The sequence below is a fragment of the Chenopodium quinoa genome, unplaced genomic scaffold, assembly GCF_001683475.1.
Source record: "Chenopodium quinoa cultivar QQ74 unplaced genomic scaffold, ASM168347v1, whole genome shotgun sequence".
In the NCBI taxonomy this organism is placed as follows: domain Eukaryota; kingdom Viridiplantae; phylum Streptophyta; class Magnoliopsida; order Caryophyllales; family Amaranthaceae; genus Chenopodium; species Chenopodium quinoa.
The window spans coordinates 3,225,243-3,243,158 of record NW_018744502.1 but is presented as its reverse complement, the minus strand read 5'-3'; positions in this window follow the sequence as shown (position 1 = coordinate 3,243,158).

Sequence of the window (17,916 nt, the reverse complement as noted above, 5' to 3'; positions counted from 1 at the left end):
TTACCTCATTGGAAGGACTTTTTGAGTTACGCAATTATCATGAGATTTTAATCTAATTTGGAATGAAGGCCGGTTACCGACTGGTGTTAATGAGACATGCGGTTTTGTTTATGCCGTTTAGGTTCCATTTTAGATTATTCAGGTCAAACGGTTGTGAATTAGCCCATATTGGGTTAATCATTCTTTTCCGCTTGTGTTTGAGTTTATAGAGAAATGTACCACCCAGATGGGAGATGCTCTCTGCGCAAATTAACCCAGATAGGCGTCGTCGAATGTCTTGCTCTTGTTGGAGAAGACGGGTAAACATTTAGTGACAGACGTCATTGGCCATATCAAGTCGTTTTAAACGAACAATGTTTAGATGCTAAGTTTTGGACTTAGCTTATATTTTCAAATTTAGCCGTCTGTATTGCCCATGAGCAATAACAGGCGTCTTAATGGTGTAAGAACAAAAGTGAGTTCTTTTATCTAAATGAAATAATAGCCGGCTAACGGTTGTTATAGAACGGGCGGTAATCTCTAGCTATCTAGGTCTCATTAGATAGTTCAATTCAAACAGTTGCGAGCTTATCTTAATCCAAACAGTCGGTAGGGCCGTTTGTTTTAAAGTTTATAGAGCAATGTACCACCCGGATGGGAGATGCTCTCTGCGACGAATTCACCCGGATGGGCGTCGCTGGATGTCTACTAATGTTGGACTAGACGATGGGTTTTAATAAGGCCGTCTGCACATTGCACAAACGGTATTCCCATTGGGAGATGTATATAGTTAAAGCAATAAATAAACAGTTGAAAATAAAAAGCAAATTTTTCATTGATAAGCTTTTTATTTACAAAAAATTTACAAGTCTTATAAGTAGTATTTTTTTAAGTTATCTACATTCCAAGTTCTGGCTAGCTGCCTGCCGTCTACAATTTCCAGGCGGTAGGTGCCGCCTCTCACTTCTTCATAGATCCGGTAGGGGCCTTCCCAATTAGGAGTCAACTTTCCTTACTCATTGGCCCTACCGGTTGCCTCCATTTTCCGTAACACAAAGTCCCCTACTTTCAAGGGTCGCTAGTGTACTCTTTTGTTGTAGGCTCTTGTCATTCTCAGACGGTAAATCTCATTACGCAAGGTGGCATTGCCCCTCCATTCCGGGAGTGTGTCCAGTGCTAGCCACATGGCTTCCCAATTTGCCTCTTCATCATATAACATGACTCGAAGAGTCGGCTCATAATGCTCAATAAGCAAGACAACCACAGCACCATACACCATGAGAAATGGGGTTTTGCCGGTTGCCCCTTTAGCTGTTGTTCGGATGGCCCATAGAACATGAGTTCACTCTTTTGCCCATAAACCGCTAGCCCTTTCAATTTTCTTTTTAATGCCGTTTGAGATTAGCTTGTTGAAGGCTTCAACCTGGCCGTTTTCTTGGCGACGACCGACTGATGCAAAGCGATGAGAGATCCCTTGGTCTCCCAACCAATTCTTGAGGGTAGGCGTCTCAAACTAAGGGCCATTGTCAAAGACCATAGGCATAGGTATCCCAAACCGGGTGATGATATTCTTCCAGATGAAGGAGATGACATCCTTTGTCTTAATGCCTTTGATCGCCTCTGCTTCTACCCATTTGGTGAAGTAGTCAACAGCGACTAGAATATACCGCCGTCCGCCTGGCGCAGGCGTGTATGGACCCAGAATGTCCATGCCCCATTTGGCGAATGGTACCAAGCTATGAATGGCTGTCAGATCTGTGGCCAGAAGGTGTATGAGTCTGCCGAATCTTTGACGCTTATCACACTTTTTCACCATTTCCATGGCGTCTGACTCAAGAGTGGGCTAAAATTAGCCTTGCCGCCTGACCCTACCCGCTAGTGCCCGGCCGCCTATATGAGAGGCGCAGTAGCCCGAATGCAATTCCTCCATAATTTCTTATCCCTTTCAGGGGTAACACACTTCAACAAAGGCTTGAGAAAACCCTTCTTGAAGAGTTCTCCATTTCGGATCTCAAAGTTGGCCACACGTTTTTTCATGGTGACCATCTCTAGATATGTATCCGGCTGAGTGTTGTCTAGCCGATAAGCCCGGATGTCGTCCATCCAGGTTAAGCTTCGTTCCAGTACTCTAATGGGATTCTTCAATACTTCGCTTTTCCATTACTTCCCAGAAGATCGACCAAGGTGTATCACAGGAGGCGGACGAAGCCAGTTTGGACAGAGCATCCACCTGGTTGTTCTCAAATCTGAGCACCTGACTTAGATGAAATTCATCAAGTGTCCTAGCCTCTTCTTTGACCGCCTGCAAATATTTTATCATGGCCGGATGGCTGGCCTCATAGCCACCATGGTACTGGCTTCTGAACTTCTTTGACAGTGCGGGGTGACTTCATGTCAATGACCGCCTGTATCTTATCTGGATTAGCCTCTATCCCCCTTTGGTCAATTAAAAATTAGAGAAACTTCATAGACTTAACACCAAAGACACACTTCTTGGGATTGAGCATGATCTTGTGCCGCCTGAGTCTGGTGAAGGTTTCTCGGATTTGACTTCATAGACTTAACACCAAAGACAAACTTCATAGCTTGGATTTGACTATCATGTCATCAATATACACCTATACATTTTTCCCAATTTGATTAATGAAGATTGTATTAATCATTTCGTTGGAAAGTAGCAGGCGCATTTTTCAAGCCAAACGGCATCACAGTATAGCAGAATAACCCCTTATCAGTGACGAGTGTCATCTTCTCTTGATCTTTTTTCCACAAGGGTATCTGGTGAAAGCCTGAATAGGCGTCCATAAAGCTCATCAAAGTATGTCCGGCTGTAGAGTCGACCAGACTGTCGATTTTTAGAAGTGGATAACTATCCTTCGGACATGCCTTGTTCAAATCAATGTAATCAACACAAATGCGCCAGGTACCATTCGACTTCTTTACAAGCACAACATTCGCAACCTAATCTGGGAAGTGACACTGCCGAATGAACCCGGTGTCTAACAGCTTTTTCACTTCGGCGACTGCTGCCTGACTTCTCTCCTCGCCGTGGTTTCTTTTCTTTTGCCTAACCGGCTTCTTTTTGGGATCCACGACGAGCTTGTTGATAGCTAGATCTGGGCTGATGCCTAGCATCTCCTCCACTTCAAAGGCAAAGATATCTTTGAATTCTTTCAACAAATTGTGCAAGTCTGCACCCTACTTCGTAAAAGCAACCGTCCCTACCTTAACAGTACGCTCCGGACGCGTGTCGTCCAGAGAAATATCAGTGTGTTCACCAGCCAGTTGGGGACGGAGTTCATCTGACCGTTCCCCGGTCAGTGATTGCTATTTTTTCTCTTTCTTCAAGGCCACCAGTTGGTCGGCCTTTCTCTTCTTGTCGGCTGCTGTTGGAGCAGGCTCAACTTCCTTGACATCATCAAGGTCTATTGGCTCCTCTTCCTGGCCGGCTGCGGCCACCGTGGGCTTGACGTCTGAGAGGTAGCACTCTCTAGCCGTCTTCTGATCCCCGTTTAGGGAGCCAACAGACCCATCATCCTTTTCAAATTTCAACAGCATGAGGGATGGAATAATGACGGCCTTGGATTCGTTCAGAGTCGGACGACCCAATATCATATTATAGGTAGTCAGCTACTCTACGACCAAGACCCGGATTATCATGTGGCGTCCCTCTCCTTTCTCCCCCAGCTGGATGGGTAGGTCAATCCGTTCGACTGGGTGCACAACCCCACCCCCAAAACCAACCAAGGGGTGAGAAACCTTGTGCATGCTTCCGGGCTTGTATTTCAGCTTTGACAAGCACTTATAGCTGATGATGTCAGACGAGCTTCCGGTGTTAATGAGGATCCGGCCGACCTTCTGGTTGGCCACTTTGCACTCAATGACAATGGGGTCATCATGCGGTCGGCAGACCTTGCCCTTGTCCTTTACAGTGACGATGACCTCAAGGAAGGTGTTAGTAGACGCCTGGCCCTCATCAACTAAACTGACGTCCATCCGTCTGACATGGTCCTTGGTGCCCCTGATGGTTGGGCCCCCTCCAGCAAAGCCGCCTGCTATTGTGTAGATCGGCTCTTTGTCAGTGTTCGAACTACTAGCAGGTTGGGCATCCTTTTTGGACGACTGCCTAAGGTTTGTCTTCGGGGTTACCTTAGACTTCAGGATGTAAGACTTTAACACCCCCTTATCAGCTAGACAGTCAAACAGCTGCTTGAGACTATAGCAGTCGTTGGTGTCATAGCTAATATCCTCATTGAAATGGTAGTACTTGTTTTTGTTCCGGCTTTTGGCGGAACCTTTCATAGCAGCGGGCTTCTTTATGGTCACCCGATCCTTTATCTCCATGAGGATGGAGTAGCAGTCTTTGTTAAAAAACTCGTACTTTGGGACGTACGGTTTAAACTCTTTCTTTTTCTTCTGGGACGGTTGATCAGAGTCATCAACGACCCATATCTCTTTTCTCTTCTTACTCTCTTCAGTTTTCTTAGCCGGCTAAGCTTGCCGACTCTCTTTTTTATCAGACTTCTTGGAGTCCGACTGCTTGTTGATGGAGCAGAGCTCAGTCGCCTATATATAGGCTTCCGCCTCCATCAGCGCTTCCTGGAGGGTGGCAACCCTCTTTCGGACGAGGTCAACCTTAAAAGTCGACCTGTCCTTCAGACCCTTGAAGAATTCAGTATAAGCCACATAATCAGACAATCCTTGAATATGGGATCCCACCAGATTGAACCGCCTGACGTATGACCGAAGCCCTTCTCTATCCACCTGCTGCACTACACCCAAGTCAAGACTTGTTTTCTTGGCAGGGATATTCATAGAGAAGTTAGAAGCAAACAAGAATGTAAGCGTCTTGAAGCTGTTGATGTAGCCAGCCGGTAAAGTGCCGAACCATTGTTGGGTGATGCCCTTCAATGTAGCCGGGAAGCATTGGCACTAGGTGGCGTCATCCAACCCCTGCAAGTACATGAGGTTGGTGTAGGCCATGAGGTGGTCTTTAGGGTTGGTGGTACCATCATAAGTACCCACTAAAACAATTTTAACCTTGGCCGGCTGTGCCGCTCAGTTATTTCCCTAGAGCACGCAAAAGGTTGTTCCCCAAGTTTTAGTAAACGGAGCTGCCAGTCCAAAGGTTGGACGTTTTGTGCCGCCTGACCCCCAACGAGGGCTGGTTGCATGTAAGGTTGTCCATACGACATGTATGGCTGCTGAAGCACATATGAGACCAAATGGATCATCTAAGGGCCAGTGTGGACGGACGGGCCGCCTGACTGACTCTCTCGTATAGATTGAGAAAACCAAAATAGACTCACAACAGAAAAATTATTTTGAAAAGTTCAATGAGAACTAAGTGAATAATACGAACTAGGAACCTCTAACAACCGTACGATTAAGATGAAATGAACGACAAACAATATAAAATGAACTTTGTTTTTAAATACTTTCATTTTACCTTGTAATACGTTTCTTTTACTTATTGAAAATTTTGATTTACCTTAATGAAAATTATAAAATTTGTTGCTAAAACACAATACTTCATATATATTTCATACTAAAATATCATAAGAAATTTATACATTCATTTAAATCAACCCAAAATATATATGTTCAAATCTATCGAAAATATCATATGAAAATATATACATTTACCTAGTACATAATTGTTCAAATCTACCCAAAATATTCACATGTACCTTGTACATACATGTTCAAACCAATATATATATATATATATATATATAAATTAATTTTTACATTTTCCTCTCTTTTAGATTCCCATTCTTTCACATTTGCAAGAAGTTTAGATTCTATTTGGGTTTCTTTGTTGAGAAGCATTTGAAGAAGTGTTGTAACCATAAGGTGCTTCAATCTTTCAGTCTCTTGGGAAAAAAAACATATAACAAACATAATTATGCCATGTTTAACATAATACAGAAGTTACAAATTTAATAATTAAAAAAAAAGACATATATACTTACAACTTTGATACTTCCTAATCCCACACCATTTTCTCCATCAAAAACCTTCATATGCAGCATCAGATAAATTCTAGAGTAGTTGTCTATCTTTTGCTTTTGGAATGGAAGCTCTATTAACCTCAAATTCTACTCTGACATAGCTTCTGCCTTACGATGTTTTTTTTTTTTGTTTTTTTTTCCTTGAATATTTTTTGCATTTGAAATACCTGCAATATTTAATTTTCATTAGATTACATCAATAAAGTAATCAATTAGGATTTGCATATTTTTATTTACCACATCTTTGATAAAACTTTTAGTTGGCTCCCAAGAAATTGTGTCATTATATTCCGTGCTGTCCAAGTGATCAATAGTTTCATTGTTGAAATTTATCACAAGGAAATAATGATCATCCTTATTTAAGGGTACAAACACCTGCAAATTTCCACAAGACAGTTACTTAAAATCATTAACTTTAAAGCTACTTTGTTTTACTTTTAACAACTATTTATTTACTTTTTAGAATATTTGATGTACTTATACACTCAGGAGCATCCAAGTCCTGTACTTGGGATTTTGTCCATTCATCGCAGATTTTTTGAAGGGCAGTGACTCCTTTTTTTCCTTGTGCTTTCAAACAAAAAGATAAGGAGTCTTGCAAAATGTTCAAAAAATATTTTAACATTATTATATACTTTTTAGTTCTTTCTAAAGCAGAATACTACAACTTACCATAAAGTCTAATCCAAAGAAGAATCTGACTAGTTCTGTCCCATTCTTATCTCTTTCATTCTAGAAAAAAATTGAGGTAATAAGCTCAAATAGTGATCAAGGCATTTGAAACTTTCCACTGGTTGAGTAACAGATCACAATCTCCTCTTGTTAATTCAATAGACTCTCCAAACCAACCTACAACATCACTACATTGTGTTTTATATTAGCATGGTTTTATTTGCAATTATATAAATATTAATGTTTCATAAATAACGAGTTACCTCTTGTTTGGAAAATTTTCATCATTGATGGTCATTTAGTCGATAACTTGGTGGAATTGCAAGCTCATTCTATTCATAATGCTCCTTTCTTCTTTCATGAAATATGACAAAAAAATCATCTTTCCTAGTTTGATTTCTTCATCTGATTTCTTTGGTTCCTCAAGTTTTTTAACTACCTTGAATTTTGATACTTTCTCCAAAATTGCATCTCGTTCTCTGTTGATATCTGACAGAACAAGTGCAGCATAGATTTCAGCACGATATACCTTTCTTCTATTTGTAAGATCAAGGTTTGCATCAAACTTTTCTCTACTAAAGCACAACATATGGACCATCATAGACACCACAACCCAAGTTATATTTTGAAGATTTCTAAGAGAACATAATATCATCAAAGCCAAAAGACAATATACTTCAGCTTTTCCACAGTTAATTCTCTTCAAGAACTCGAACATTTCCTCTTCCTACAAGAATTATAAAAATAAAGTATAAGAATAGAGATAGACTATAGTATAGTTTACTTTATATAAATTTATCGTTTACTTTTATTGCAAAATCATTTAATTTTGATGAATAGTTATTTACTTTAATCATTTATTGGATTAGGGAACCATACCACAGTAGATGCAACATTTTTACTATAATTCATAATAACTTCCTCATATTCTCTGTTATCCAGGTACTGTATGCTTTCTTTCAATAAATTAACCAATACTAAGCTGTAACGGTTATGCATACAGATCGACACAAAGATCTGTCAAATAAAAAAATGCATTATTTCAAATCAAAATGACTAAAATGTATTTCAAAAGAGTTAACATAATATAACCTAATAAACATACCAAATCAACACCCAATATTTTCTCTTTTCCCTCACAAAGGCATATCTAATCATACCAGGCCTGGTTCAACTCAGCCATAATTGTTCTTAGTGAAGATTTTTCTAGTTTTTCAGTAGGTTTTTGTGCTTGTGCTTGTGAAAGGTCTTGAGATAGCAGAGTAATCTCAAGAGGTCTCTATATATATCACAACAACAAAACACGTTATTTATTTAGAAAGGTAAACATATTCCTGGAGCAGAGCACCACAAACACCCATACAAATCATTCAATCCCATACACATCATTTAATAATTCATTTACTTTACAAATATTCTTATTTACTTTTAACACTAACTCTTTTACTTTTTAAAATAAGTAAAATAAAAAACTGTAATTTATTTAGTTTATATATATATAAATATATATATATATATATATCATGTATTCAATTCATAATTGATTGTATTACTTACATTGTAGTCAATGCCAAAGAAGGAACATGATAGATTTGACATTCTTGACTCGTTCATAAGAAATGGCGAACAACATTTGATTTTATCATTATAGGGGGGAAGATGGAGCCAGAGATAATGTGTCATCTCTTGTGACCATAAGTGGGTCTTCAAATTTGATCAACTCTTCACTGTACATACAAAAAAATTTAATAAGTAAATGAAATAATGAGTAAAGTAGATTAAAGACTTATAAAAGTAAAACACAAATAACATTTACCTTTTCAATGATTTTTTTTGCACAAAACAATAATCAGCCATTGATTGCCACATTTCTGGCATTTCTTTCATTCTTGATTTGTTGCTTTTCATCCATTTACAAACAAAATCAACTTCAACTCCTTTTTGTCCAACTTGCACTGAACTCCTTATCTTTGAAGCTAACTCCTCCAGAATGTTTGTAACCACTTTGTTTGCTTCCTTAGGGACAGTTGGCTGCTGCACAACAGTATCATCCCCTTTGGCAGCTAACTCCTCTTGAATGTTACTAAGGACTGTGGCTACATCCTTAGTAACATCCCTTCCTTTTTCTCCTTCTGCACCAACTGTCTGCCCTTAATTAATCTGTGCTACACTTTCGGCATCTTTAGGAGTATCTTCATTGAGATGAATAGTTTCTGGATCAACAACATGATCATCAACATCATCATCATTCTGTTCAGGATTTTCCTTCCTGTTTTGCTCTTCCCTAGTAGAATAGAACACATTTGAGACATCCTTTAAATCATCATAGATCTTTAAAACTTCATCCAGAGCTCATTGTACCCTAGGGTCTTCTAAAAGCTTCTATGTTTGAGAAACTATTGGAGATCCTTTTGACATTGATGGATTTGTTTTAGTTTTTTGAAGTTTATATGTTATAGAGTTCCCCTTGAGCATGCAACATTGATAACAGAGCTGAATCTCTTTACAACAGTAACAAATCCTTTTCAACTTCCTACAAATTATGAAAATATTATTATTTACTTTTAAAGGTAAATTATTAAATTTTAAGTCTGCTTTATTTACTTTAAAAACTATCATTTTATATACTACACTCTACTCTTGTTCTAAACTTTAAAGCTAATGTTTACATTATATATGTTTAATTAAGGTACAAATATAAAGACATAGCACCAAAAACATTGTTTATTAGTAGAAAAAATAAAGTTTAATACTAGTAGAAATATAAAGATATAGAACAAATAATACTTACATCACGGACAGCTTCATATATCTCTGTATTTGTCATCAGATGTGATGGAATGTTTAAAGTAATACATCTTCTATCTTTTTTGGTGAAATGCTAGTAAGTAGTCTCAATAACGTCACCTACAATTTCTATTTGTGGTGGATCCCTTATACAGATTGGATAAGTATCCTTCATAAGTTCTCCTTGACCAAATGAGGCCTTTGCTTCACTTGCTATTCTCTTTCTCATTTTTTCATCTGTCCAATGATTTATCAATGGTTGTACTATTAGTTCATGGATGCCTATAAACACAAGGCGATAAAAGTACGCAATCTGAAGCACAACTACACAACCACTGATTCCTGACCTTGATTCTTTTTCATTGTTCTTCTTCAACCTTTCAACTGCTTTTCAAAGGTTATTAAGAACAAAAGTACACCAATCCATATTCTTAATTCCATTTACATCATCAGCATACTTCAATATTTTGTATTCAATAGCCCTATTTGCAACAGGTGCAAGAAAGGTGTTGCACACATACATAACAAAGAACCTCTTGAAATCATCACCTCCCTTTTTCAAGCTCTAAATTTTTTTTCCCAAACTCTTTACAGTTATATCATCTTCCTTAGAAAATTCCCAACATATTATTCCACTCATTTTAAATCCTCAAATCTTCTAGAGTATGCTTCCTAAATTGATATGTTATTTGGTTTTGCATGACATGGGGAAGCAGGAAGATGTCATGAATGTCAAAGCTTGTTACAGAGAACTCCTTTAACATATCAATTTTGAACATGGAGCTTTTTTCATTGAAGTGATGGCAAAGCCAGGGAAGTATTTTTGTCTCAATTTGAGTCAGTTTCAACTCAAGCATACCTCCAAAGCCTATGCTTATCACATCCTTCTTCTGATCTTCACTAAAGTCTTTTATCAAATCAAAAACAACATTGGGTCTGCAATATGTTTTTTTGACGATAAGATCACCATCATCTACATCACTTTCATCATCATCAACAACCACAACTTCCTCCACTTCTTATCTGCCTTTTCTTTTTTCTACCTTGCACTTCTTTTTTCTATTTTCTCCTTTTTCATTTTCTTATTTGGACGTGGTTTTGTATCTTTTTTTTCTTCTTCTTTTGATTCAGTCTCTTCTTCAACTTCCAATTCAGTCTATTCCTCATCTTCTAATTCAGTCTTTTCATTATCTTCTGATTCAGTCTTTTCATCATCTTCTGGTTCATAATCATAATCATCTTCATCTTTTTCATTTTTTGTTTTTCCTTTTTTTGGATCTTGTATCTTGATAAACAAAAAATTATATCAAATTTTTTATTTACATTATGTAGATTTCTAATTACTTTTAAAGATAAATCATTTGCTTTCTAAATATATGTTAAATAGAACATAGCAACCATCATATCAAATAGCATAATCAAATTATAGTACAAAACACATCATATCATATATGAATCTAAAACAACATCATCACAATAAACATCCCTATACACCAATTTTCAATATAAGAAAATATTTAACTTTTCTTAACCTTTTTAAGGAGTAAGTTGCTTAAGAATAGAGCATCACAAACACCCATACACATCATTAAGTAATTCATTTTTAAAAGTAAATCAATTACATTTAAAAGTAAAGAACAAAGCAGTTAAAGTACATCAATTATTTTTAACCTAAATGATGATATATGACAATAATTAATTTTATTTAACCTTCTAAAGGTTTAAGTTGCTTTAGCCTATTCATTATCAATATTTGCTTTTTTGTCAGCTTTTCATCCTTATCACCTACTGTTAAAGTGAAAAAATAAGATTAATAAATCTAGAACAATGTGTATATATTTACACAACTATCCAACACAACTATCCATGTTGTATTTACTTTATAAATATCCATATTTACATTTAACACTATTTTTTATTTTTTATTTTTTTTAGAAGGAATGTTGTAAAACAGACTTTGAACTGAATATTCAACATAATATACCTACAACATGTTTCTTTGGAGATTTCTTAGTTGCAACATGTTTCTTTAGAGATTTCTTCGTAGCTGCAACAAGTTTCTTTGCAGAATTCTTCGTAGCTACAACATTTAGAGATTTCTTCGTAGCTGCAACCTTTGGAGATTTCTTCGTAGCTACAACAGTTTTCTTTAAAGTTTTCTTCATTTTAATCCGCATGCAATTCAAAACAAAATGAAACATTAGTCATATCAAATTATTATAAAAATATTTCATTAACATTAAAGTATCATGTATTAACTTTTAAAACTTAAACATTTACTTTAAACACAACATTATGAAGATCAATTTTTCAGAAGATCTATTTGTTTTACACCAAATTTATACCTAAATACACAAACAAATACATAATTATAATTGCATGCAGATCAAAAACTTACACAAAGACACTCAAACACATAAATACATGCTTAAACAATATTTTGATTACATTTCTAACCTAATTTAAAGTAAAGCAAATAAAATTACAACAAATTCATCCAGAAGTCACTAAAGTAACTGCTAAATACACAAACAAATACTTGATTATAATTGCATACAGATTAAAACCTTACACAAAGACACTCAAACACGAAAATACTTATTAAACAAGATTTCGATCAAATTTCTAACCAAACTTAAAGTAAATCAAATGAAATTATAACAAATTCATCCGGAAATCACTAAAATAATCTACAAAACACTTTCAAAAACAAAAAAGTAATCAAAAATACAAATCAAAAGTAAATCAAATGAAATTAGAACAAAAACAAAACAAAAAAAAAATTATTAAACAAATACCTTAATATCGAGCAATTTGAACTTCGAAATACTTCAATTCAACTTCTTCTACTTCTACTTCAACAAATTCAAACAAAAAAAAAAGAAGAAATTGCAATAAAAATATACGAAAGAGTATTAACTTCAAAGTTTCGAAGTATACCTAGATTTTCGACAATTTTCGCCAATTTTTGTTTTGAAACTAAAGAAATGTAGAAAATGGAATTTAAATTGTACTAATATAGTGTAATTAAGCAGTTATTTATGGTGGTTATGGAGATTTTTCGAAGATTTTGAGCGTTATTGAGGAGAGAGAAAATGGCGGAGGAGAGAGAAAACAGCGGAGGGGAGAGAATTCGCGCTTAGTTTTTCGTGCAATTCATTTAATTTGTCTTAAATAATCTGGGCCGTTAGATCGAGCGCCTTTTATATTAGATCTGATGGTCCAGATTCCTATTATTCACCTAGTTCTCACTATATGTATAAATATAAATATACATATATATGTATATACATATATATATATATGTATATACATATATATATATGTATATACATATATATATGTATATATATATATATAAAATGTTAAAAATACATGTTAGTGGTCGAACTACATGTGTGTCAAGTTTGACTGTGTCAATTACTATAAATTGGAAGAAGTAAATTAACTATAAAATATTTCTTTAAATTAAAAGTAAGTATTAAAACTACACAGTACTTTGGTACTGAAATTTTTTTATAGTACATCTAGGTGCACCATACACATGGTGTTCCTGGAAAGAATATTACGCATATGTATAATGAACACGAGCAAAAATGGAACATGACAAACATTTACAAAGAATGCGAACATAATATGTTCTTTGAGTATGATCATTATGTTATTTGGGTATATATGAACTATATGTTCTTTACATTATTAAATATGTTAATTAATGTATGTACATAAAAAAAAAATATTCTTAGGGTTTCAATTATACAAAGTATATTCCTTTACTTGAATAATATGTTCATCTATGATCATGATCGTTTGTTCTTTTATGTTCTTTTAGGTATTATATTTGTTTTATCATTGTGTTATTTTCTTTTATCCCTTATATTTTTTAAAGTACTTGTTCTTATTGTTAAGCTTGTATGTGTTGTAGTGTCTACGTTATTTGAATTTATCTCTTATGTTTTATGAATTTGACCTTAATCTTCAATATTATTTATTAATTCTATCTTTTTTATACATTAATTGTCATCTAATTATGTATTTTTTTATTTTAAAAATCAGGATTATGAAGGTTGATGATGACAATACTTTTTTAGGCCTCCTCTATTGATGATTGTTTTTCAGATTTAAAAAAACATTCATACTAATAAAGAACATGATGATATAGTATAATGAGCATTATTTATATATATCCACCTTGCATGACCGAAAGACAAACTTTGAAAAAATTTCACTATATATAATGAACATCATGTGACTATAAAAGTACATTACTATTACAATCAAGAATATGAAAGTTTACAATAGTTTATCAAGAGATCCAATAAAGATCAATATTTGATATAATAATAAGGAACATATGGAACCAACATAGTGTTAATAAAATTTTGTACATTACAAACAAATATAAAGTACATTATGTTTTCAGGTAAAGAACATTATTAAATCATATAAAGAATTTCCTAAGAAATACACAAGACCATTATTAAGATGATTATTAGAATTATATATAAAATAAATTAAAAGTAGGTGAAAAAATATGACCGAAACAAAATATTTTGAAAACTGAAATATTGTAATTGAAATTTTAAATGTTAAATTTTGATATTTGAAAATGAAATCTTGAATTATTTTTGGGAGAAATTAATTTTAAAGAAAAAATTATTATGAGAACATAGTATCATACACATTCTTTACAAAATAATGACATGTTCATTTATATACATATTAATGTTCTTTACAATTTATAACAATGTTCTTTTTCATATATATATATATATATATATATATATATATATATATATATATATATATATATATATATATAATATATATATATATATATATATATATATATATATATATAATATATATATATATATATATATATATATATATATATATATATATATATATATATATATATATATATAATATATATATATATATATATATATATAAAAATATATATATATATATATGTATTACCGGTTGCACCATGCGCGTGGTGCACCCAAGAGCATAAATCAAGAATTACTTTGGAACAAATAAAATATAAAAACTTAAAATTTACAAAGTAAGGACTTGATCTCTTCAGAGTCCTCACCTTTTATTTGCTGAATTGAGATTATTTTACTTAACTTAAACTTTTTTTGTTGAATTTAAATAAAGAATTGAAATTAATTTTATTGAATTAAAATTATTTTTTTTACTAATTCTCTACTATATTTCTTATTTAGAGTTACTGATTTTACTGAATTGAAATTATTTTTATTAAAATGAACAAAAATCATTTTAATAGAACTGGACTAGAATTAATTTTATTGAATATATTTTTTTTTAAGGTGAAGAGAACTAGGTCTAACTAAGATAGCGAGTGTTAAAAAAAAAAAAAAAAAAAGGTGATATTTTTAGTTTGACTAAGATTTGAAATAATGGGCTTTGTTTAACGATGAGAGATATCTTTTGTAATGGACTTCCTCTCTTAAACCAAAGCCCATAAATAAAGGCTCACCACATTGTATAAAATAGTGTTTTTCTACTATTGCAAAAGCTTAGTTCGTCACCTTCACGGCTTCACCTTTTCCTAGAAAAGCCTAGGAGTTGCAAATCCTACCCACCAAAAATGGATCTCATATGAAATCCCAACTCTACTACATGCATAGCCCATTCCATATCACCCTTGCTAAATTTCCCTGTTATACTTTAAAATAATCTCTTAAAGTGGATAATAATCCTAAAGACTTGCTGTGCTAGTAAGCATACAACTCTAGCATCTTACTCCGTATGTCTTAAACCCCATTTGTTTTCTTTCTTGGAGTCAACACCAAATTGATGACAAATCACAGTTATTTTAAACATACAAAGTCAATGAGTATTTCTAATTAAATAGTTTTAATATTTTGCTTCTACAAATTTAAACATACAAAGTCAATGAGTATTTCTAATTAGAAGTTGAACCAGAACACAAGGAATTTTACATTGAAATCAAGAAGACACAGAACACAATTGTTCCTTCCCTAGAAATGAATCTCCATTTCAACAAGTTTGCTACCATAATAGCCAATTCAAGGTGTTTAAGGAGATGTTCTATTGAATAACAATGAAGTACACATCAAAATCTTTTAAATAAGACAGTATTTAAATTGCTCCAAATGCATTTAGGAATTGGAAAAAATGCAGTTAAATTATAAAACAGAAGTACAAGGAGATTTTCATAGTCAAAGGGTACTGTCCATTGAAGGGAATCTTAGCTTTGGTAGCATTTAGCTTCAACTGATCAAAAGCACCAGCTCCAAAAGTATTAAAAGTATCAGTACTACAATGTTACAGTGTAGATACCTTTAACAGGTGGTCTAGATTCATGATCTAAGAATTCATGATCGAGAAAGGTAAATTGGCCTTGGTTGACGGGTGCGGCTGAGATCCATTTGACAATTGACTAATCCGACTTACATCCTAGGTTAGTACTCCACATTAATTTACGCGATCCAATTGGAGCATGTTATTTCAACATACAGATGCACAAACATCTCTGTTTATGCCTAAGCATCTGTGTACACTCATCCTATATTCAGCTTTGGACCATTCTAACAACACAGTCAGACTCACAGAGAAAATGGACATGTTTAAGCTAAATTCAAGCGGGCTAATCATGATCAGAAAGCTATCCTGATATCATAATGTTGTTGCTGCAAAGGCAGCAAAGTTAGTACTATTAGTAATCTGAGTAGCAGATACCTGCCGAACTGATATTGCAATCTTATTAGTGTGATCGGGTACTAGTTCAGATCTTATATTTGTTGGTAATTTAGACTGCTCAATCAATAAAAACCGTAGAAGCTCATTAATATACATCAAGTTTCTAATGGATAATAAGCAAAGAGATTTGAGAAGAATTACTTCTCAGCAAAAGGACGGTCCACGAATTTTAAAGCTAAACATCATTCAAGAGGTAGCCACATTAACCAAAACTTAAGCATTCAATCAGACAATAGCAGATACATCAACCAAAGCTAGGGCATCCCAAAACTCACAGTATTTTATGAGATAATTGTCACTCAATCTGACTAGTTTTAGGTTCGAGTCTCAAATAACCCATTGTTATGTACTTACATTGAAATCAGACATTGGGGCAGCATGCATGATGCATAATTTAATTATGGAAAAATTGGTTTTAATAATCCCAACTTTAATCGATTTTCTTTTAATAATCACTACTTTTGATTATTCTGGAATAATCCCAACTTATATAGGTATCTTCCTAAAATAATCTGAAGTGTTATTTTGTTGCTTTTGTTGATCCATTTTGAGACTATTATATATAACAAAAATAAAAGTTTGGATTATTATAAGAAGATACCTATATAAATTGGGATTATTGCAGAATAATCAAAAGTTTAGATTATTTAAAGAAAATCGGTCAATGTTGAGATTATTAAAACCAATTTTTCCTTTAATAATTTGACACAATTCTAGACATCACTGGACACATTATTAAGCTACCATCATCAATCTTAGAATCATATAAGTAATCATCCTAAAATTAACCTTGCAACTACTTACACAATACTGAAAACAAGAACTAATTGTTTAAAGCTCGAAACTTGTAAAATCATGATCGTACCTTTCAAAGAAAGGATTAATATTATTTTTTAATCTCAACTTTCACCGATTTATTTTCATTAATCCCAACTTTGGATTATTCCTTAATAATCCCAACTTTAAGGTGGCCTATTATTCTTCAATCCAAAAAATCGATAACCTGATGAAAGGGTTAAAAAAAAATTTAAAAAAATTATTTGACACGTGTCACATGGTAATTGCTTCAAAATGTTAAAATATATAAATTAATACAAAAAAAATTAAGAAAAAACAAAAAAATTCAAAATTCAAAAAAAAAAAAAAAAAAACCCTCCTCCCTACCAACCACCCCCATCCCCCTAGCCCAACTGAAATCCGCTGCCACCTCGCCAGAAACCTCCCCTTTCCCCTTCAACTCCGACGAAAACAGCCACCTTCCCCAACCCCACCCCCGAAACTACCCCTTCCCTTCCCCCCACCCCCGAAATCGCCTCAAACCAACCCCCTACCATTCGCAAAACCACCACCCTCCCACCTGCTTGCCCGATGGCGAAACCACCCCAACCTCCCTCCTTATCTTCTTTTCCACCTAAATCCGCTAGTCGTTGGTGGTTTTGGTGGATTCGAGTGTTTCGAGGGAAATGGGTTTTGGCGAAGGGGGCTGGAGTTTCAATGGTTTCAGGAGAAGTTAGGGGTGAAAATGGTGGCTTGATGGTGGTTTCAAGAGAAGAAGGTGGGGGCTTTGAGTGGTTTTGGGGGAAGAAAGTGAGGTTGCGGGTGGTTTTGGGGGAAGGGAGTGAAGCTGCAGGTGGTTTCGGGGGAATTTGGTGGTTTTCGGTGGGATGGAGGTGGCTTGCTGGTTTTTGTGATTTTTGGTTTTTTTTTT